Source organism: Cryptomeria japonica, chromosome 10 (assembly GCF_030272615.1).
Source record: "Cryptomeria japonica chromosome 10, Sugi_1.0, whole genome shotgun sequence".
NCBI lineage: Eukaryota > Viridiplantae > Streptophyta > Pinopsida > Cupressales > Cupressaceae > Cryptomeria > Cryptomeria japonica.
This window is the reverse complement of record NC_081414.1, coordinates 364,474,281-364,498,274: the sequence shown is the minus strand read 5'-3', so window position 1 is coordinate 364,498,274 and position 23,994 is coordinate 364,474,281. Positions and strand designations below refer to the sequence as shown.

Genomic DNA, 23,994 nt, shown 5'->3' with positions numbered 1-23,994 from the left:
GCAATCTTAACAAGGGTTAGGATTGAAAGTTGGGGATCCATGTGCACAATTGGCACCAATAAAATGGTGACAAGTTTCAACATAGGATTGGGTTGAGAGAAGAGGTTGGAGGCATTAAAGACCTGAGAAGACCTCATGGTTATCTAGAAGGTAAGGGTCAAGTCTAAATTAAGATTACCCATTGGATTAAGAGTTAATCCAAGGATAAACCTTTGTGCAAATGATTAAGAGATAATCATGGTCAAAGCATTAAAGGCTTGATGAGACCTTTGGGTTGGGTAGAGGTTGAGTCAAAACAAATGTTTTAACCATGTGGGAGGGTTGAATTAACCATTAATGGTTATTGGAGACTTTGGGGATTAAGTGGTTGAAGGTTGAAAGCCTTCAATGGTTATCCAAGACTTTGAGGGTTAATTTGTTGAACACACAAAGCATTAATTGCTTTTCAAAGACTTTGGAGTCTTTGAGAAGTGACTCCAATTTGCTTAGGAATGTGACAATATTTAGGGGATGGATTAGGCTAATTAGGAAGGGTTTAGAAGAATCTAGAAGGGGTTTAGGCATACAAGTGGATTTTGTAGGAAAATGCAAGTGGGAGAAATTTTGGTATTTTCAATTAAAATAAAATCATTTATTTCAATTAAATGGTGTAATTTGCATTTGGATAAATATTCAAATAAATATTAATTTATTTAAATGAGAAAAATGAAGATAAAGCATTAAAATGCTTGAAGACTTTGAGGGAAACCATTAAAGGCTTGAAGACTTTAAGGAAAACCATTAAAGTCTTAAGAAGACTATAGAAGGAAGCCATCAAGTTTGAAGATTTTAAAGCCATCAAGTTTGACTACTTTAAGGGAAACCATTAAAGGTTTCAAGTGGGTGAGGATAAATAGGATTTTAAATAAATAATTTATTTAAAATAGTTGTGCAACTTGCTTTTGTAGGAAAATACAAGTGGGTGGAGGATAAAGGTGATTTAAATAAATTATTTATTTAAAATAATTGTGCAACTTGCATTTGTAGGAAAATACAAGTGGGTAGAGGATAAAGGTGATTTAAATAAATGTTAATTTATTTAAATGTGAGAGGTGAGATTTTGGGGGTTTTAAATAAATATTAATTTATTTAAATGTGAGAGAAGATTTAATTAAATAAATATGATTTATTTATTTAATTAATGGTCTGAATTTGGTTAAGTGAATTAAATCAAATAAATTGAATAATTTATTTAATTAATAGGAGAATAGGGTTAAGATGAATTAATTAAATATATTAATTTAATTAATTATTAATTGATGGTTAAATAATCAAATAAATATTAAATATTCATTTAATTAAGTGGACAGATTTATGTGACTACATTTGCCCCTCTTTGAGACGGTGCGGTTTATCGCGTCGTTTCAAAGAAAGAAAAATAGGTGTGAAGAAATGCCCCATAAAATGTAAATTTAATGGGTGGTATGCCCCCTCGAGAGATGGGCCGAATTTTTTTTTTTTTTTTTGAAAAATCGGGTGATCTCTCGAAAAAGAATGAAAAGTGGAGGGGAGGTAGAATAGAAGAAATTAGAACTAATGATGAAAGAATGGGAGAAAATGGAGTGAATATGAAGAAACAACAAGCCAACGAGTACCCTGAGGTCATGCAAGAGATACATAGCAGATGTAGTGTGGGGTTTGGATTGATGCTATACAATTGATCAAAATTGTTTGGACAATCTGGTGTAATCGGTTTAATTGCCCCAGTCAAGTCAAAGCGTGACAGTTGATGTCAGTTGGTCGCTTGAACATGATATAGTCTGAGTAAGTGAATCAAAGTGACCTGATGGTGACTTAGACAATTGATGTAATTGCCCGATGAAGTCAAGGTATATGAAGCAAAATACTCGTTGAGACATAGACAATTGATGTAATTGTCCGTTGGATTGTGTTTGATTGGTTGATCAATTGATAGTATGTGCGTGTGATGGATGGTTGTGGGGAATCATGGCAACCCCGTTGAGACTAGGTCATTATGATAAATGCCTGATGTAGTCTAGGATTACCATAATCGATTACCTGTTGAGACCCGAAGATACTTGATCAGAGTATCTGTTGATAGTCTAGGTGTGTGTGAGTCGATGTATCTGTGTAGACAGAGTAACTGGCTTGACTTATTGGATGACTTAGGATAGGAAACACAATCCCTCCTATTTAGAGATGGATGGTGATGAACGTGGCTTGATTAGGTTGATGGGGACACGATGTAGGGTATGTGATGGTGATTATCGAGATGGGGAGGGTGGGGAGGGGTTCAATGTTAGATAGAAGAAATGGAGGACCTATTACATTCCTATGGAAGAAGAGGAAAATAGAGTATCCATTGTCATTACTATGTATGAATGATATGCAGCTATTTATGAATGTATGGATGGATGGAATGCAACGGAATGCAATATATACAAATGAGATGGAATGATGATCCATGGTGCATTATTTTTCATCATTGAGCTTTAAAATGTTGTAAGAAAATACAAGCAACTTGACATAAAGATTCAAGATGACCAGAGTATTTCTTACATGGATTTTGATATAGCAAGTTAATACAAGCAACTTGATATAATGGATCAAGTTGACCTGAGTATTGCTTGCGGAACAGACAAGGATTATCTCCGTTCATGCATGACTTGGATCATCCTCCTTGATCTTAGGCTGATCATATCCTGAGACAAGTGCATACCGTACTAAGAAATAAAAACCTTTATCCAAATTGGATGAGGAGGAACCAAAGAATGAGCATTGTACCTGCAAACAAACAGTATATACATAAAGAATAAAAGAATATGGATCCTTGGTAATGGTTCATGCTCATATGGTCGAGGTATACGCTGTAGTCAGCAAGCCGTAGTGATCTATGATTGCATTTGGCATAAGATCACATAGCCTAGTGAACTTCCCACGTAGACACCATTAGTACATGCCCCAGAACTTCATCGGAAATAATGCGCAAACGATACAAAACAATGCTGAAAAGATCCCGATACCGATAAACAAACGATTGTACTCACAAATCAACCAAGTATTTGATAGCTTAACATAATTTTCTTGTCAAAGAAAATGTCATCTTGTCTTTGTTTTGGTAAGGAAGGATGCATCCTTGTTTTAAAGACAGTTTTGGATTGTTGATGTGGATTGTGTGGTTGTTTGGTAAATGGTCATTGTGTGAGTAGTTTGTCGCAATGTTTGTTTTGGTATCTGCATGGATGAGTATGTACAAGGTGTTGCCATGTTTTTGTGTGATTTTTCAATGGTTTTGTCGATGTTTTTGGATTTTGAATTATTTTGAATGTTTTTGGTATTTTTGCGAGATATTTTTGAATGTTTTTGGATTTTTGATGATTGTTTGAATGAAGAACTTAATGAATCATAAGACAATGTAGAATCCACTTCCATCAATAGGTTAAAGGCATTGCCCCCAGTTTTAGACATGACTATGAAAAAGCGGGATGCAAGATGTATGGAGTACTATCATAATTGCAGAGAAATAACAAGCCATGGTTGATGGATGGATGGATGTATGTATGAAGTAGATGTGATCGCCACAAGTCTGAAAGATAATGGAGCCATAGCCTTTACGAGTGGCGCCTGTTTGCCAGGTTTTCACCATCGTTCTTACCCAAGGTGCCACCGGAGTGGTTGTTCACCGTTTGGATGCATGATTTTTCTTTACTTTTTTGAATGTTTTTATATTTTCTTCAGGACATTTTTCTGAATGTTTTTTGGTATTTTCTGATAGGTAGGGGAGCCTGATGCTCTGTACAGCTTATGTGTAAAACCGTTTGAGGTGCATGCTGTTGATTGGATCTGCGAGCGGTTCTCCGTCTGATGTAGCCAACTGATATGCCCCGGACCCAAATACAGCAGTGACAACATATGGGCCTAGCCAATTTGATTCAAACTTGCCTTGATGTTCTCTTTTTGGTTGGTTGCGAGGATTCTCTCGAAGAACAAGATCACCTACCTCAAATGTACGAGGTCTAACTCGGTGATTGTAGCTTCTACTCATGCGCTGCTGATAGGCTTTGAGATGGTTGTATGCAGCTTGTCGCTTCTCATCAAGTAGCTCCAAGTCCTGAAGGCGTGAGATTCTGTATGCTTCATCATCAATGAGATTATGCAAGGAAACTCGTAATGATGGTATCTCAACCTCAATAGGTAAGATAGCTTCGGCACCATAGACCAATGAATAAGGAGTTGCACCTGTAGGGGTCCGAATGCTAGTTCGATATGCCCATAGCGCTGGATTCAATTGAACATGCCAATCACGATCGGCATCATTGACTGTCTTCTTTAGGATCCTCAATATGTTTTTATTGGATGCTTCGGCCTGACCATTGCCTTGTGGGTAATAGGGAGTGGAAAAGCGGTGTTGGATATGAAATTTCTCACAAAGCTCACGAACATCCTGATTTTTGAAAGGAAGACCGTTATCTGTGACAATGGACATGGGCACACCATACCGGCAGATGATGTAATTGAGGATGAATGAGGCGATCTGCTTGCCGGTGACTTGGGTAAGTGGAACAGCTTCGATCCACTTGGTGAAATATTCGGTGGCGGTAATAATGAATTTATGGCCATTGGATGAAGATGGATGGATTTTACCCACAAGATCAAGACCCCATTGACAAAAAGGCCATGGTGTTGTGATTGGTTGCAGTTCTTGAGCTGGTGCATGTATTAGGTCGCCATGAACTTGACATTTTTTGCACTTCCTAACAAAGTAGTAGGAATCCTTTTCCATAGATGGCCAATAGTATCCAGCTCGCATGATCTTCTTGGCTAGTGATGGACCACTTGAGTGAGTCCCGCAAATTCCTTCATGTACCTCTTCCAAAGCCTTTGTTATCTCACCTTGTTCTAGACATCGAAGGAGAGTACCATCAAGACTGCGTCGGTATAGGGTTTCGGCAATAATGGTATATCGAGCAGTTTGGCGAATGAAGGTTTTACGTTGGTTATTTGATTGGTTGGGAGGAAGGGTGTGATCGCGGAGATAGGTGTAGAACTCACCGTACCATGGGGATTCAGAACCAACAAGGCAACATATCATTTCAGATTCGGGGATATCATAAGCGGGAATCCAAAGTTGTTCTACCAAGAACTCGTAGCGTGTTGAATTCTGTGGAAGATCTAGTAGAGATGCGATGGTAGCCATGGCGTCAGCAGCTCGATTCTGATCTCTTGGTATCTTCTCAAAAGTGATAGTAGTAAATGATGTCTTTAGACTGTCCACCATTTGCTTGTATGGCATGAGTTTATCATCTTTGGTCTGATATTCATTAGTTGCTTGTCGAATGACCAGTTGTGAGTCGCCATATACTTGTAGTTCTTGTAATTTCCATTGTACGGCTAACCTGAGTCCTGTGATCAAGGCCTCATACTCTGCTATGTTGTTTGTGCATGGAAATGTGAGCCTGTAAGACTTCGGGATGCTATCACCTTGAGGTGTGATAAACAGAATGCCTGCCCCCGAGCCGTGCCTAGTGTATGAACCATCAAAATATAGTTTCCATGGTTGTGCTTCTGTGATCATGAATATCTCTTCATCTGGAAAATTGGAAATGAGAGGATGATCGCCTATGAGTGGTGCATCGGCCAATTGATCTGCAATGACCTGACCTTTGATAGCTTTACGGTCCACATACTCGATGTCGAATTCACTTAGAATCATTACCCATTTAGCTAAGCGACCTGTCAATGCTGCTTTGTTAAGTAAATACTTGAGTGGATCAATCTTTGCAATGAGTTGCACCTTGTGTGTTAACAGATAGTGCCTCAGTTTAGTGGCTGCCAAGATTACTGCTAGGCAAGCTCGCTCAATAGGTGTGTAATTGAGTTCATAGCCCACAAGTGTGCGAGAGATGTAGTAAATAGCACACTCTTTTCCTTTTGCATTATGTTGTGCCAGTAGTACACCCAATGCTGTACTTGTTGCTGAGATATAGAGCAATAATGGTCTACTTGGATCTGGTGGCATCAGCAATGGTGGATTCATGAGATAGTCTTTAAGCGCCTGAAATGCTTGCTGGCATCTGTCATCCCACTGAAAGCGGATGTTCTTGTGTAGCAGGTGTGTGAATGGGTGACACTTATCAGCCAATTGTGCAATGAATCTGCGGATAGATTGAAGCCGTCCTTGTAGTGTTCTTAGCTGACTGATATTCTTTGGAGGTGGCATGTCCATTATTGCCTTAACCTTTGCTGGATCGACCTCAATACCTTTGCTTGAGACAATGTATCCTAGAAGCTTCCCGGAGGTCACGCCGAAGACACATTTCTTTGGGTTGAGTCGAACATGGTACTGTTCCAGTCTATCAAAGATTTTATCTAAGATGTGAAGATGTCCTTCTCTAGTAAGTGATTTTGCTAGTAAATCATCCACATAATCTTCCATTATAGTATGCATCATGTCATGGAAGATGGTGGTCATTGCTCTTTGATAGGTCGCTCCTGCATTCTTTAGACCAAAAGGCATTACATTCCAGCAGTATGTGCCCCATGGACATGTGAAGGCTGTCTTATGTTGGTCCTCTGGTGCGATCTTTATTTGATTGTATCCCGAAAAGCCATCCATGAGTGAAAGCATGGCATGTCCTGCTGTCAAATCTACTATGATGTCGATATTTGGTAGAGGGAAGTCATCCTTAGGACATGCCTTATTCAGATCTCTGAAGTCTGTACAAATGCGGATGCCCCCTTTTGGTTTGCCAACTGGTACAATGTTGGAGATCCATTCTGCATAATCAATTGGTCTAATGAAACCAACATCCAGGAGTTTCTTGAGTTCTGTTTTGACTAGCACGGCAATCTGAGGATGCATCTTACGAAGCTTCTGCTTGACAGGTTTGGCTCCTTTTGCTACTGTGAGATGATGCATGACTAAATCAGGATCAAGCCCAGGCATGTCTGCATATGACCATGCAAAGTTGATCTGACGCTGTTGGAAGAACTCTATAAATTGAGGTTGTTCCTCTGGAGTGAGAAGAGATGCCAGATGTATGATATGAGGGTTTTCAGGAGTCCCCACATTGTATTCTTTGGTCTCCTCAATGAGGATCGTTGATCGTTCCTGTTGTGTATTAGCAGGGAGAATGTCAAACCCTTCATCCTCAGGCGCCTCAGAGAGGTTTTCACCGTTGGATATGCTCTTTCTTTTTACTTTTGTTGGATCAAACAGTGCCACAGTGTGGTTTTCACTGGAAGATCCATGTTTTAATGTTATATTTTTGCAGCTGAAGGGTTTGGCATCCGCCCCGAAGTATGCTGCGCTATTAAGTTCAATGGCGAATCCAGCTTTGTGATCCCCGCTTGGTAGATTATCCCTTAATTCCAAAAAGTCAATGATAGCCTCATCGTTTTGGAAGAGGTCAAGACATGGGGGATTTGGTTGGTTCCATTCGATGAGTTCAGGGTGGATAATGGGCATTACTTCATCGATTAAGTTAAGTGCGGGAGATGTATCAGTGAGGGTTAAGACAGTGTGGTGAAGGTCGTTGATGGTACTCTCCCTGTCAGAATCAGGCGTAGGATGAGACGTAGGGTCTGTGGAAGATGTTTCCAGCTCAGGAACCCAAGTGGTCTTTATCTGTGCTTCTCCGTAAACAGGGATGTCTTTGCGGGGTGGAGGTGGTGATGTGTCTTCCTCATCTGAAGTGTTAAGTTGCACTGAATCGAATTCCCACTCATGTGAGTCGGTCTCTAAATCACTCTCCAGCATCCGATTGCTATACCATACTGGGATGTCGCTGGAGTTGAATACTGCAGGTGTGATTGGTTTATGTACCTTTGTGGTGATCGGTGCTGCAGGAACCGTGATGGGGTTTAAAGGATTTGTTACTGGAAGTATTAGTAATGGTGACTCAGTGGCTTCTGCTGGAATTACTGGCACCATATATGTTGCAGCGGGTTCTGATACAGTTGCTGCTGCTATTGGTGTTATTGATGGGATTACTGGTTCGTTTGGTGGGATGATTGGCATTGTAGATGGTTGTGGTGGGTGTGTGAGCCTCGATGGGGCAGTGGGGATAGTGTTTGATGGTGCTTTGATTATGAAAGGTGTCCTCTTTGCAGTAGGTGGGCAAAATGGTTTGCTAGGTTTTCCTTTGAATCTGAGTTTAGGAAGGATCTCTTTTTCAAAACCTAGGCCTGTATTACCTTTGGGCTTGAATTCTGGTAGCAGCGGTTCGTGTCGTCCTTGTTTGCAGTATCCCAAAGCACTCTGACCATCATATCCCATTCTTTGCATAATGAGGAGGCCTTTGCCATATTGTTCCGTAGGAAGTGTAACTTGTGGTTTGTCAGTGGTGATGGGATCTTTATAGATCCAGTCCGCTAGGTCCTCATCTTGTGTCTCTTCCTCTTGACTCTTTCCAAGAATGAAAGGCGTTAAGGCACATGCAGGCGTGATTAGTGGTTGCTGGAGCAACTGCTGTGGTTTACCATGTGTTCTAGGAGAAGTGGGCATTTGTCCCACACAAAAGAGCTGACTCAAGTTATATTCTCCAGGACCTTCCTCTGCTACTTTCATCTTTAGCTTTTCTTGCTTGGGCATAGGGGTGTTTGAACTGGCAAGAGAGGCGGGGTTTATATATGATGTGGAGGAAATGGCTTCTCTATTATTAGGAACGGTAATCTCTGGTTGATGGTTGATATTATGGCAAAATGCAAAGGGATTTGCATCGCCCAGGATTGTGATCTCGACCCCGTTATGTGGGAACTTGATACATTGATGGTAGGTAGATGGAACGGCTTGCATGGCATGTATCCAAGGTCTCCCTAATAATAGATTATATGGCAGAGGAAGGTCCAGAACCTGACAAATGATATGCTTTACCACAGGGCCCACTCGGATTGGTAGTACCACAGCTCCTTTGGATGAACGCTCTGCATCATCATAGGCTTTGATGGTGATCTTCTTACGAGGATCCACTGATTCTATTGCATATCCCAATGCTGTGACCAACTGTAGTGTGCAAATGTTTAGGCCTGCTCCATTATCGATCAAGACTCGCTTGATCCTGTGTTGGTTGACGAAGCCTTCAATGTGGAGTGAGGCGTTATGAGGTTGCTGGAAGGAAGAGTTGTCACTTTCAGAAAAAGTGAGACAAGGTGATGACTTTAGACTTCCAACCATGGCTTGAAATTGGTCCGTATTTAGATTTGCAGGGACTGACGCCTCTTGGAGTGCTTGATCCAAGATTGTTTTATGAGAGGGTGACAGACGCAAAAGCTCCAAAATGGATATAAGTGCAGGGGTTTTGTCTAATTGTTCCACAAGATTGTACTGCTTTGGGACGAAGGTGGTGCCTTGTGGAGCTGCCTTGATGGTGACCTTGCCACGACGTGTAACAACATTGCAATTTGAGGTGGGATTTTTGAAGGTTATGGTTGCAATTTGTTCACTGGCATCATACAGGTGATTTAAAGTGTAATTATACGCAGCTTGCGTATAATCAGTGGTATCAGGACCTCGACTGGACGTCGAAGGACCCCTTTGATCTTGCGATGGAAGTGGATTCTTGAACATCTGATGATCATTATTGGTTGTTTTTGGGTCATGCCCTTCAATTTCAATTTCTCCTCGGTCAATAAGATCCTGAATGAGATCTTTCAATCGGTGACAATTACTTGTCTTGTGTCCTCTTCCTTGATGGAACTCACAGTGTTCAGTATCTTTCCACCATGCTGGTTTGACTTGAGGCTCATAGTTTGATAGCTTAGGTAGAGTGACCAAATTTTGAGAGAGGAGTTGTCGCAACACTGTTTCAATGGGTTCCCCTAAGGGAGTGTATGTGCGTTTTTGTTTTTGTGGACGAGGTCTTGGTTCATCATGAGATGTGATGCGACCTTGATTAAGAGGAACATTTGTGTTATTTTGAGGTGGAGGATTTTGTCCTGCAAACCGAACCACAGGTTGTGCATTTTGGACAGTCCGAGCATCCACAACTCCATCGTTGACGATGTTCTTATTCTTGTTCCAGAAGTTCGGTTTATCGCTATTGAAGCGCGGGCGAGGAGCATCTTTTGGTTCATTAAAGATTTTGATGAGTCCTTTTTTGATGAGTGCCCTTTCACATTTTATACCCTTGGTGATCATATCATTAAAAGAGTCTGTGTCTTTGACATCCAGGTGAAATTCCATTTCTTCGTTTAAGTTGGAAATGAAAATTTCCACTAGTTCTCTTTCAGGTAACTGAAGAGAACGTCTGCTAGACATTTGGCGCCATCGTTGCAGGAATACTGAGAATAATTCACCTGGTTTTTGTTTGGTGTTGCATAGATCAGCCATGGTGATGTCGCGTTCAATATTATAAGAGTAATGAGATAGGAACTTCTGGATGAGTTCCTCAAATGTTCTAATGCCACCTGGAAGTCGGGAAAACCATGATGTGGTTGTTCCTCCCAAGCTTTGGGGAAAAAGGCGCATTAGGTATGTGTCCTCATAAGCTACTTCAAGACAAGCAGAATGAAATTCTCGGACATGATCACGGGGATCCCCCTTTCCTCTATATTTTTCAAATTTGGGTGTTTCAAACCCGCGTGGAAAGGGTGGCATATAAAGATTCCTATCAAACGGATAGGGACAGATGTCGTTAAGTGAAAATTGATTGGTCTTAACACCACTATGAAGTTGTTGGGCGAGATTCGCGACTTGTTGCCGCAACATCTCCATTTCATTTGGAGGAGGAGGTGGTGGGTTACCTCGAGGGATGTTATATCTGATGGGATCTCTATGCCTTTCCTCCTCATGGCGACTTTGTCTTTCTGATGCTTGTCTTAATTGGGCAAGATCAAAGTCTGAGGGGAGTTTGGCTCCTTCTTGAGCAAGTCTTAAGAAGTGAGCATCTGCGTTGCTCCTTAGTATTTCATCAAATAATCTGTTAAAATGAGGGTTATGCTGAACCCTTTCGATTGTTGAAGGAGTGGGTGTACCTGGGTTTTCATCATTCCCAGTTCCTCCAAGTGCTTCTTGAAATTCATTGAGGTTGTCCTCTTCTTCCTCAATTTCTATTTCTCGCTGCCTTGATCGTGATCGGGTTTGAGCCATTTTGTTTGCAAGTTTGTTTTGAAGTTGATTGAAGATGATGATGAGTTGGTGATGAAAGATTGATGATTGGTGATTTGTGTTGTATGGGGATCTCTAGCACTTTTAAGGTAGATGTAACCGAAATTCCTTTCTTTGAATTGCTTGTTTGTTTGATAAGTTTGGATGTGATAAGGTGTAGAGAAATCTGAGATGTGTTACAGATTTTGACTACCTAGCAATGAGAGGATTCACTCATGAACTAGTTTTAACCTGCGTAGATGTGTCTCTTAGGATGAGCTTATCCTAGATGTAGAAACAATCTAAAAAGTGATGTGATGTGTTTGATTTCAAGCAATATCTAAAAAGAGAACTTGGGACAAGAACCTCTTAATGTTTTGAGAGTTTTGGGATGAATTGATGATGGAATAATGATGTATGAATGAGATGATGGATGTTTTGTTTTCAACTTCAATAAAAACTTTGTGTTACAAATGGAACAAACTCTACTTCTTCCCTTTCGGGCGTTGGTGGCACTTCTCGAGCTGTGTTGTAGGTGATACAGATGTTTGGGAAGAAGTTGGGATTAATCTTTCCTCCTTGATTTTTGTGATAACTCAGAGCTCTATATTGCATAAAAGCTCTGCGGTTCAATGATTCTGAATCAAACTCGTTTGTTTTACCTTGAAGATATAGACGCATGCGATGTAGAAAGACTCTATGTGAGATAAAAATTTGTCTATTGAGATAGAAGAATTTCCTCCTTTTGATCAAAGCCTTTGAGCTTAATGGTCTCCTTTTCAAGTTGGTATTCTGATGACACTGCTTCTTTCGCAAGATGTGAAGAATGGTCATAAATTTTGTCTCTTTGTTGTTTGTACTTTGTTCTTGGTATTTTTGTTTGTTTTTGAGAAATGTTGGATGAATACTTTGTTTTTGGGATTGATTTTTTTTATTTTTCCTTGACAAGAAAACAAAGCAAGCACACAAACACAAGAATGTTGCCTAAAAAGGCACAAATGAGTATGGGTCTAGATCAACCCAATCCTTGGACTTGTTTTTGACCCTTCCTTTTGATTTATTTTAAGGTATAATTCCAAAGCCTGAAGTCGGCTCAATTTGCACTAGGTCTGTAAAACGAACACACTTCAAACATTTTTTATCCCTAAGGTCAAATGGCCAGTTGTGATAAATTTAGCCCACATCTTGATATTTCTTCAACTTTGGTACTACATACCTTATGAATCTCGTCGTGGCAGGTAAGGATGTGATATACTAAGTCTTGCACGAGCATAACAAATAGATGATCCCTATGATGGGGGAGTCACCACTTTTATCAAGCCACAAGTGACTTTTCAAAAAGCTATGTTTCTACTCAAGGAAATATGTATGGTGAGTATCTTGGGAGCAAAACCATCTATGCTCTTGCACTAAATTATACCTCAAATATCCTCAATCAATAGAACAGGTGGGCTACTACTTAAAGGTGTTTAGTCATGTTCGATGGCTTTGGACATAAGTTCATTCTGCAGTGACTCACTTAAGAGCCTTGTAACTGGTGGTGGGGCCCATTTGTCCTTTCGGCCAGTTACACTGTAGGAACAGCTATACCCAAGGCTACAGCTTTCGCTCTCACCTGATTTCTATAGCGGCTCGAAGGATTTACCGCTCGAGGTCGTTCCCAAGAGTATCGATCCCTTGGCAGGCCTCTCTTAAAAAGATAAAATTTGAGCGTTACTAACACTTTTCTCTTGCACCTAGGACCACGAAAGCCAAGGGAGAGGATAGTGTGTGTTAGAAGTAGGACCACTCGACCAACTCTTTGCACAAGTGTGCCAAGCACGAAAAACACTTGTTCTTTTTAATCTATCATTGCAATGTGATCTAACTATTTGGAGATGTTGCTCCAACAATCATGGTGTTCTTTTTAATTTTCAAAGGCAATTGTTTGAGTAAACTAGAATTTGAAAATCCTGGTCAACTTAATGAAAAACACGTTTGCATGAAGTAAGATTGCTTTAAAAATGAGACAAGTTGATTGTGAATTTTATTTGCACCAAAAATGGAAGTGTGGATTGTGAGTTTTATCTTGATGCAAGAAATAAATTTTGCCTTGTTTATTTTAAGCACCAAAACGAAGTTTGTTTCCTAACTTGCAAAAAAAAAAAAAAAAAAAAAAAGTTGTTTTTGTGTAAGTTTGTGGTTCTTTTTACCTTGGAACAATGAAATTCTTTTTAAGAGCCCCAAACAAATGTGTGATTCTTTTTTTAAAAGCCCAAATTTGAAATGTGAAGTTAATTTTAAACCAAAATAAAAAGTGAATTCATTTTTAAAACCAACTTCAAAAAAACAAGTTAGTAAAAAATATAAATCTACTTTTTAATCTAATTTAAATCTGCACAAAAGAGAAAAATAGTTAGTAAAATCCGCCTATTTGGTGGGCTTCTACAAGCCTAATTTTTTTTTTTTTTTTTTGGTTATAAGGTGATTTGTACAACGTTTTGTTACAATAGCGCTAGTCTGCGTTTGAACAGAGGCACTATTTAACACAAACGTATTAAAAGAAAGGGAAAGACAGAGAAGGGAAAAGCACTGAAACAGGGGGAATAGCGCCAAAATAATGCCAAACGCACCAAAACAGTGTCAAAATCGCAACCTGTGTGACATTTTCAACATTCAAACATGTTATTGGTTAAAAAAAAATAAAAATGATCTTTTTGGTGTTCGGATTCACGTCGGGTTCACCAAATGATGCTCTGCAAAAAGGATTAGAAAATCTGTTTGATGGCAACACACACAAGAGCACAAGAAACAAACGTTAGTGTTAGCAACAAAAGATTATCCTAAACAGGCATATCAAGAGAGATATTAAGCATGAAATAGAAAGCATATAAACATAAAATGAAATAGCTAATCAAGATGCTCATAGTTGCTCCTCCCTTGTTCCTCTCCTCTCCAAGTCCCAAATGAGTGTAGCTCTCAGCAGCTTTTTGCACTATGGATGCTTATGGAGGATTGAGATTTAATACTAAGCTTCAAATATGAAATGAAAAGCTAAATACTATGCTAGAGTAGATAGTGATGCTATGAAAAAGCTCTATGCTAATGCCAGTATAACAACAATACTCTAAAATGCTTCTCCTTTTGCTTGAGGAGAAGGGTTCTATTTATAGAAGAAATAGGGAAATGAAGGGTTAAGATTGAGCAATCTTAACAAGGGTTAGGATTGAAAGTTGGGGATCCATGTGCACAATTGGCACCAATAAAATGGTGACAAGTTTCAACATAGGATTGGGTTGAGAGAAGAGGTTGGAGGCATTAAAGACCTGAGAAGACCTCATGGTTATCTAGAAGGTAAGGGTCAAGTCTAAATTAAGATTACCCATTGGATTAAGAGTTAATCCAAGGATAAACCTTTGTGCAAATGATTAAGAGATAATCATGGTCAAAGCATTAAAGGTTTGATGAGACCTTTGGGTTGGGTAGAAGTTGAGTCAAAACAAATGTTTTAACCATGTGGGAGGGTTGAATTAACCATTAATGGTTATTGGAGACTTTGGGGATTAAGTGGTTGAAGGTTGAAAGCCTTCAATGGTTATCCAAGACTTTGAGGGTTAATTTGTTGAACACACAAAGCATTAATTGCTTTTCAAAGACTTTGGAGTCTTTGAGAAGTGACTCCAATTTGCTTAGGAATGTGACAATATTTAGGGGATGGATTAGGCTAATTAGGAAGGGTTTAGAAGAATCTAGAAGGGGTTTAGGCATACAAGTGGATTTTGTAGGAAAATGCAAGTGGGAGAAATTTTGGTATTTTCAATTAAAATAAAATCATTTATTTCAATTAAATGGTGTAATTTGCATTTGGATAAATATTCAAATAAATATTAATTTATTTAAATGAGAAAAATGAAGATAAAGCATTAAAATGCTTGAAGACTTTGAGGGAAACCATTAAAGGCTTGAAGACTTTAAGGAAAACCATTAAAGTCTTAAGAAGACTATAGAAGGAAGCCATCAAGTTTGAAGATTTTAAAGCCATCAAGTTTGACTACTTTAAGGGAAACCATTAAAGGTTTCAAGTGGGTGAGGATAAATAGGATTTTAAATAAATAATTTATTTAAAATAGTTGTGCAACTTGCTTTTGTAGGAAAATACAAGTGGGTGGAGGATAAAGGTGATTTAAATAAATTATTTATTTAAAATAATTGTGCAACTTGCATTTGTAGGAAAATACAAGTGGGTAGAGGATAAAGGTGATTTAAATAAATGTTAATTTATTTAAATGTGAGAGGTGAGATTTTGGGGGTTTTAAATAAATATTAATTTATTTAAATGTGAGAGAAGATTTAATTAAATAAATATGATTTATTTATTTAATTAATGGTCTGAATTTGGTTAAGTGAATTAAATCAAATAAATTGAATAATTTATTTAATTAATAGGAGAATAGGGTTAAGATGAATTAATTAAATATATTAATTTAATTAATTATTAATTGATGGTTAAATAATCAAATAAATATTAAATATTCATTTAATTAAGTGGACAGATTTATGTGACTACAATATGATACTATTATTTTTAGTTTCTGATAGACCAGGGGACTCCGTAAACCTTAGGACCTTATTGTGATCTGGCTGGTTCTAAATTTATATGGTGATTTAAGATTATTATATGCACTTTGGAATTGTTTTGTTTAATGATATTTCTGTCAAATCGTCTGCTTGTATTTTATGATCGATCTTATGAAGTCCTGTTATATGACGAATTTTCCTGTTTCTAATTATTTTAGGATTCATCAGTTTCCATGGAATGATTATTTTAAGGAATCCCCCTGTTTCACTCCAACGATTACTTTATGATGGCAATTCTCTTGCTTGTAACATAAAGTGGTAGCTATATGCCATATCAGAATGGCCTCCTCCAGATTCCCATGCGACTCCAAGACCTTCAGGATTTCAGGTTCTCCTTGAAACAGTTTCTTCTCAAAGTTGTAAAGGTTCTGTTTGCATTCTTCAGTACTATTCTCCTGAGCACATGTCTGTTTCAGGATACCAAAATTGAACTCTTTGAGATCCATCCTAAGATGCTACATCAAACTAAGGCATACCCATAACGAGCATGTCCAAGATCTCTGGCTTGGGGAAAAGTCCAGTCATCTTCCACATCATAGGAGACCAATTAAGCCAAGTCTCTATCAGGCAGCGTTGATGAATTTGATTTCTCCAGTATTTGTTTCCTCCAACAACCTCGCTCAAACATCTATGCCTTCCATCAAAATCCTGAAACGTGCCTACCAGTTACCACAACCATAGTAATAATTATCACCTTCACTCTAAAACACTTAAGAATATGGCAAAATCTGCACCAATTAGGCCACAAAAGCACAAATTAAGTGGACCCTGGTCCAGTCGGACACTATAACTGGTCAGTCCTGAGTGTTTTCTTTCATCAACTATTCAATATCCTATTCATAAACCCTAGGATCTTATTGTGTAGCAAGGGCCTTCTATAAATCTGGCCGACTCTAAATTTACATGGAGATTTAGAAGTAGTATATGCACTTTGGCACTGTTTTCGTACACTAATATTTTTCTACACTCAATCGCTTTTATTTTATGATGATATTATGAAGTTCTGTTTCCTGAATTTTCCTGTTTCTGAATATTTTAGGATTCATTAGTTTCCATGGAATGATTATTTTAAGGATTATTTTAAGCCCCCCTATCAGTCTAATGATTACTTTCTGATGAGCTTCAGGTCCAGGCCCCACTTATATGATAATGTTATATTTAGTTTCTGAGAGTCCAGGGGACACCATAGACCCTAGGTCCTTTTTGTGTGGCAAGGACCTTTGGTAGTTCTGAATATTGTTGTATGCTATCTAACACTGTTCCTATTTCTCACGATTTGTCTTAGGTTCTTAAAGTTATTTTCTTCGGTTTAATGATTGCAATATGAACTCCTCATGTTCCTTGATTACCTTTTCTGAATGTTCCCATTTCTAGTACACTCCATGAGCTCTGGAGTCTTTTTGTGTGGTAAGAGCCTTTTACTGATTTGGCTGATTCTAAATTTAATGGCAATTTTGGTTCCGAATCTGATACTATTTCTATGAAATGGTATTTTCTCTCAAGTCATTCGGTTATGATAAAATGAAGTATCCCCGTTTCTTGGTTATCTTATAAATTTTCCTGTTTTCAGTTGCTTTAGAATACCTCACTTGCCATTGAATGATAAAATGAAGTATCCCCGTTTCTTGGTTATCTTATAAATTTTCCTGTTTTCAGTTGCTTTAGAATACCTCACTTGCCATTGAATGATTAGTTTTTGCAGCCCCCGTTTTTTTTACTGATTACTTTCTGATATGATTAAATCATACTATTCTGTTTAGTTTCCGACACCCATGGAAACTCCATAGTCTTGCTTACTCAGTTTTCATTGCGATATTGCTTTTTTGAAGTCCCCTGCTTCTGTGTAATGATTAGTTTACGGTGATCTTCAGGGCCAGCCCTAGTTATTGTTTTATTCCATTGGCCTTAGTCTTTGTGTGTGAAATTGACCTTTGACAGATTTGTGTATTAGATTTGAGCAATAGATAATGTAAGCAACTGTCATTGACGATATAATCCTAGCTGATAGATATTAGTAAGTTCTGGGAATTTCGCTAAGGTAGGATACCATAACCTTAAATCATATTTCTTATACAGTAAACAGTACTAATGGGGTTGCAGAAATTAATTGCCTCTATGTGGATCACAATTTCCCAGTATCTGATATGATACATTGTGTTTGTTATTGAGTAGGTGCCTTAACAATATAGTCTGTTTGTATGAAATCCATCCTTTTTCAAGATCCACTGCCTGTAATTTGGAAACATGGTTATATTTTCAGGGCCATCCTTAGTTATTGTTTTACTCCATTTGCCTCAGTCTTTGTGTGTGATATTGGCCTTAAACAGATTTGTCTATTAGATTTGAGCATAGCTAATGTAAGCAACTGTTATTAATGATATAAGCCTAGCTGACAGATATTTGTAAGCTCTGGGAATTTCGCTAAGGTATACCATAACCTTAAATCATATTTCTTATACAGTAAACAGTACTAATGAGGTTGCAGAAATTGATTGCCTCTATGTGGATCACGTTCTTCCATTATCTGATATGATATATTGTGTTTGTTATTGAGTAGGTGCCTTAACAATGTAGTCTGTTTGTATGAAATCCATCCTTTTTCAAGATCCACTGCCTGTAATTTGGAAACATGGTTATATTTTCAGGGCCATCCTTAGTTATTGTTTTACTCCATTGGCCTCAGTCTTTGTGTGTGATATTGGCCTTAAACAGATTTTTCTATTAGATTTGAACATAGCTAATGTAAGCAACTGTTATTAATGATATAAGCCTAGCTGACAGATATTTGTAAGCTCTGGGAATTTCGCTAAGGTATTCCATAACCTTAAATCATATTTCTTATACAGTAAACAGTACTAATGAGGTTGCAGAAATTGATTGCCTCTGTGGATCACGTTCTTCCATTATCTGATATGATATATTGTGTTTGTTATTTAGTATGTGCCTCGACAATGTAGATTGTTTCTATGAAATCCATCCTTTTTCAAGATCCACTGCCTGTAATTTGGAAACATGGCTATTTTTGGATAGTGAAGATTGAATGGGGCTCAATGATATCTCACATCTTATTGTGTGATAGTACCTAATCTTTTAATTGGTTGAACAAAATGCACAGCTTTAAACTCTTTCCAGTTTTGATTCTAGATAGAACCTTAAATCATAGTGAAGATTGAATGGGGCTCAATGATATCTCACATCTTATTGTGTGATAGTACCTAATCTTTTAATTGGTTGAACAAAATGCACAGCTTTAAACTCTTTCCAGTTTTGATTCTAGATAGAACCTTAAATCATAGTTCTTCGCAGCGCTAATGGGAGTGTATAAATTAATAAACTCTTTCCAGTTTTGATTCTAGACAGAACCTTAAATCATAGTTCTTCGCAGCACTAATGGGAGTGTATAAATTAATCACCCTTAAATGTACCAAAATTTCTCATTGCCATTATATTTTGTTTTTTATTAAACTGATGGTTCGATTATGTTGAGCATTTCAATGAAATCATTCTAGTTCAAGATTTATTACTTCTAATTTAGAAACTAGTCTAAATTAATATATTACAAAGAAATTAGATCAGATGTTATAAATAAGAAGCCAATTCTTAAACGTGATATTTTAAAATACCCAGTGCAGGAGAAACAAAGCTTGTAATATCGACAATCTTATTTCTAATACTATGTTTAGGGTTTACACTAACAAATTAATTATGTTTATTTATAATATTGCAAAGAGAATGGACAAAAGCTGCTGTTTATGTATGACTGGCAGCAATTTAGCATGCCAAGGATGTGGCAGTGAACCACCTGGGTAAATCCACTTTAAAAAATATGACATTATTATTTACACTATCAAAAACTGAAGACAAGTGGAGATAGCTGGACAAATGTATGAAAAAAAAGCAATGGCATATACGACCCTTCCTTAGGTGTCAACCGACTACATTATCATTATTATGAGCAGTCACAAGATCAGGTTCATTAGATGGAAAAAAAATATTTTAGACTTGGGGCAGACATTCATAGATGAAAAAGAAGCAATGGCATATACGTTCCACCCTTAGATGCCAACTCACTACAATATTATTATTACTAGCAGTCACAAGATCAGGCTCATTAGATGGAAAAATTTATTTTAGACATGGGGTAGACATTCATAGCATCCAAGCATTCCCATTGCACACAGTATTCCCTATGACCAATCCCATCTTATAGTCAATGCAATGGGAACGAGCATAGGCAGAAAATGAAGATGTTGTAGTCTTCCTAGATCTTATATGGACAGAATTATTTCAGTTAAAATAAGCATAGTTACCAGGTTTGAGAAAATGGATTTTTGTTCAGGAATCCAAAATTTTCAAAAAAAAAAAAACAGTAAAAATTCTATAAAAATTGAAAACCTGCTGAAAATATCTGGATCCAGCAAGATTTGGTAGCTATGGATAGCTATGGATATCTAGATTCTGCTTTTCATTTGATACAAAAAGGACTGTTTGCCTCAGTCAACATGCATTAAATGCAAGAATTTCTCTAGATTGCTTCAATTCAACTATCTATCCCTTGCTACTCATATTGCATCAACAATATACATGATAAATAGTAACTGCCTTTTAGCTCAATGTAGAAAGGAGTGTTTGTTACTGCAGATATTGATGTATCCAACTATGTAAGTTTCTCTGAAAACATATTACAGGAAGATGGCTATGGAGGTTCACAACCTTGTCAGTCCTAATGCAGATAGAAAGCTAATGGTGCCCAACAAATCATTATCTTAGGAGTGTTTTTGCTCTACAGAATAAAATCCCTGCCCTTTTCCCATCTTAAAAGGTGTAGCTCGGTACAATCCAAATGTAAAAGATAATAACTCCATTCTCTCCGTTTTTTCTACCTGTCAAGCTAAACAGGATCAGCTATGTCAATCACCTCAGTGTGTCTCAGAAATGCAGTTATCTTGCTAGATCCAACAACACTGCTATGGAGGTTCACAACCTTGTCAGTCCTGATGCAGATAGAAAGCTAATGGTGCCCAACAAATCATTATATTAGGAGTGTTTTGCTCTACAGAGTAAAATCCCTGCCCTTTTCCCATCTTAAAAGGTGTAGCTCGGTACAATCCAAATGTAAAAGATAATTACTCCATTCTCTCTGTTTTTTCTACCTGTCAAGCCAAACAGGATCAGCTATGTCAATCGCCCCAGTATGTCTCAGAAATGCAGATATCTTGCTTTACTGATTTCCCCTCCTAGAATCAAATCCATTCCTTCCATCGATCTTCCTGTTGATGTAACTCTCCCAGTCTCTTTCACCTTTACCTGGGAAATGATAACTCTGCATCCTTCCATTGCTCTGTGGTCTTGTAAAGGTTCTAACCAGGCCAAATGTCTCTCTCTACTGCAATAGATTCAACAAAACCTGCAGACTAGGATGAAGGCCATTGAACAGCTGCTTAGCAGGCACAGGTCAAGAAGGGGCTTGCAGCTACAATTCAAGTCGAGTTCTGTAACTCACTGTTTTAATCTGGATGACTTATGCTTGGATTTTTTTGTAATTTTGTTTCATATTAAAATGTTTATTCCTTACAAAGAAGGAAGAATTTATTCTTTGTAATGATTCATATATGGTTGTATGCAGCATGGAGTACCGCATGCAAAAACGATTTTGCAAAACAACATCATATGCTCTTGCTGGCATATGATTATGGACAGAATCTGGTATATTTCCTTCCTGTTGACTCTAGAGATATAACATATTATCTTTCTGAGGTTATTGATCTGTTGTCTTACTTTTCTAAGCCTTTTTTTACTTGAAAATTGAAACCTTAACTTTTCTTGAGTTCTAGCTTCTTTTTATGGGACGTGGTTAAGTTATAATATGTTAATAAGGTCCCCATTATTGTTATATTAGTTACTTGAACTCTATATGTTTAAAGTCTGGGCTATTTCCTTGCTGGTTGACTCTAGAGATATAGCATATTATCATTCTGAGGTTATTGATCTGTTGTTTTACTTTTCTAAGCCTTTTTTACTTAAAAATTGAAACCTAACTTTTCTTAGAGTTCTAGCTTCCTTTTATGGGACGTGATTCAGTTGTAATATGTTAATAAGGTCCAGGCTATTGCTATATTAGTTACTTGAACTCCATATGTTTAAGGTCTGGGCTATTGCTATATTAGTTATTTAAACTCTATATGATTATGGTTTGGGCCACTGTGTTTATTCAAGTGAGTTTGTTGTCTTCTTAATAAAAGATTAAATATGAACCCTTTTCGGGGTGCACTGTTTTGATTCACTTTTTCTTCATTACGTCCTTGGTTAGAAGAATTAACCATTTCATACTTAGATGATTGTGTGTGAGGATGCTTTGAGCATGTTTGTCTATTCTAGATGCTTTTGATTTCTAGATGCTCATTGATTTTGATGTGTTGTTTTGTGTGTGATTTTCACAAGTTACTATATATGTTTGTGTTTCTTGTTGGTACATAAATGATCTGGTATCACAAGATAAACATTCTTAAACATGCAAATTATGTGTGGATACTGGCTAATCTTGTGGGTACATAAATGATCTAGTATCACAAGATAAACAATCTTAAACATGCAAATTATGTGTGCATACTGGCTATATATGTTTGTGTTTCTTGTTGGTGCATAAATGATCAACACAAGATTAATATTCTTAAACATGCAATGTGTGCATTCTGGCAAATTGTTGGTACATAAACGATCTGGCTATATATGTTTGTGTTTCTTGCTGGTGGATAAATGATCTGGTAACAAAAGATTAACAGTCTTAAACATGCAAATTATGTGTGCATACTAGCTAATCTTGTTGGTACATAAATGATCTGGTATCACAAGATAAACATTCTTAAACATGCAAATTATGTGTGCATACTAGCTATACTCTGTATATCGCGAGGAGATTTGGGATCCATGCGTGGTTGCAGATGTATTTGATGACATTCATTTCATCATCCACAATATTCTTCACTTAGCATAGTTTCCTTTTGTTTTCAAGGAAATTGTCAAGATAGGGCTCCATTATAGAGTGTCTTACCTTTAGAAGTCTACTAGCTACACATATGCAAATGCCATTGTCTATTTCTATCTGGATAACATTTTGACTCCCACCTCCTCACCACTTCATTGAACAGGCTACAAAAGTTTTCAGCATTTTAATTTCATTAGAAACATCAATTGACTTCAAAAAGACATGTTATCCTCCTAAAGGCACTAGAGAGTTAACGAGTGCCTCATTTCAAATGTCCATCCACTTGTTAGATGCTTTGCTGCAGTCTTTCCTTTTCCTAGTCATTCCTTTAGGGTGTCTTACCTTTAGAAGTCTACTAGCTACAATATGCAAATGCCATTGTCTATTTCTATCTGGATAACATTTTGACTCCCACCTCCATCACCATCTCATTGAACAAGCTACAAAAGTTTTCAGCATTTTTATTTGATTAGAAACATCAGTTGACTTCAAAAAGACATATTATCCTCCTAAAGGCACTAGAGAGTTAACGAGTGCCTCATTTCAACCATCCATCCACCTGTTAGATGATTTGCTGCAGTTTACAAAGCTTGAACAAGTTGAAAACTTGCATAAAGTTCTAAATGTCATAGGTATTCTGTTGTTATTCCTTTTGCAATGATTGTGCTATTTTAAAATTGCAGAGACTCTAGAGATACAGTGCAGAAAAGTGTTATCTAGGTCTAAATGTACAGTGTTTAATAAAATACTTCTTTTTTATTGGAAGGGGTCAAATTGCCTCTTATAAGGAAGTTCAAACTGCCTCTTGTTTGCAGTCGAGTGTCATTAGTTTTGTATATGATGATTTTAGAAGTATTTTTTTCAGATTGATTTTTTCTCCTAATGGCTGCAACACAATGCCAAGATTTAATTTCTGTTTTTTATCATTCTTTTATAAAAATGGATTTAATTAAGTAGGCAATATTGAGAATTTGCACAGTTGGATTGGTCACAAGCATCCTTCATTTTTTTTATAACTAATATGAATCCACGCGAGTGTAGTCTAGAGAAATCTTCAACTGAAAACCAACCATAGCGTCTCTTTGGCGCAAGGGCTGTGGGATTGTTGGGTCAGAGAAAGATCGGTTCCCACAGTCAAATCTATAGATGACCTTTGTGACCTTTGCTAGTTGGATCGGCCAAATCTATGAGGGTAGAAGTTGTGTCATAATCAGGTTCGTGCCATCCAAAATCTTTTGCTAAACTTCCAAACTTTGCTTCTGAAACCATAACAACGCCATAAATGACTGAGTTTTCAATAATTTTG

At 37.5% G+C, this 23,994-nt stretch overlaps 1 long non-coding RNA gene across 1 annotated transcript; it reads left to right on the top strand.

Annotated features, from left to right (window-relative positions):
* The first annotated feature begins 15,639 nt into the window (after window positions 1–15,639).
* LOC131079978 (uncharacterized) lies at window positions 15,640–23,448 on the top strand. Its single transcript, XR_009114099.2, has 3 exons — window positions 15,640–15,725; window positions 15,862–16,031; window positions 21,330–23,448. It is a non-coding gene; the product is annotated as an uncharacterized LOC131079978 (long non-coding RNA).
* The last annotated feature ends 546 nt before the right edge of the window (window positions 23,449–23,994 follow it).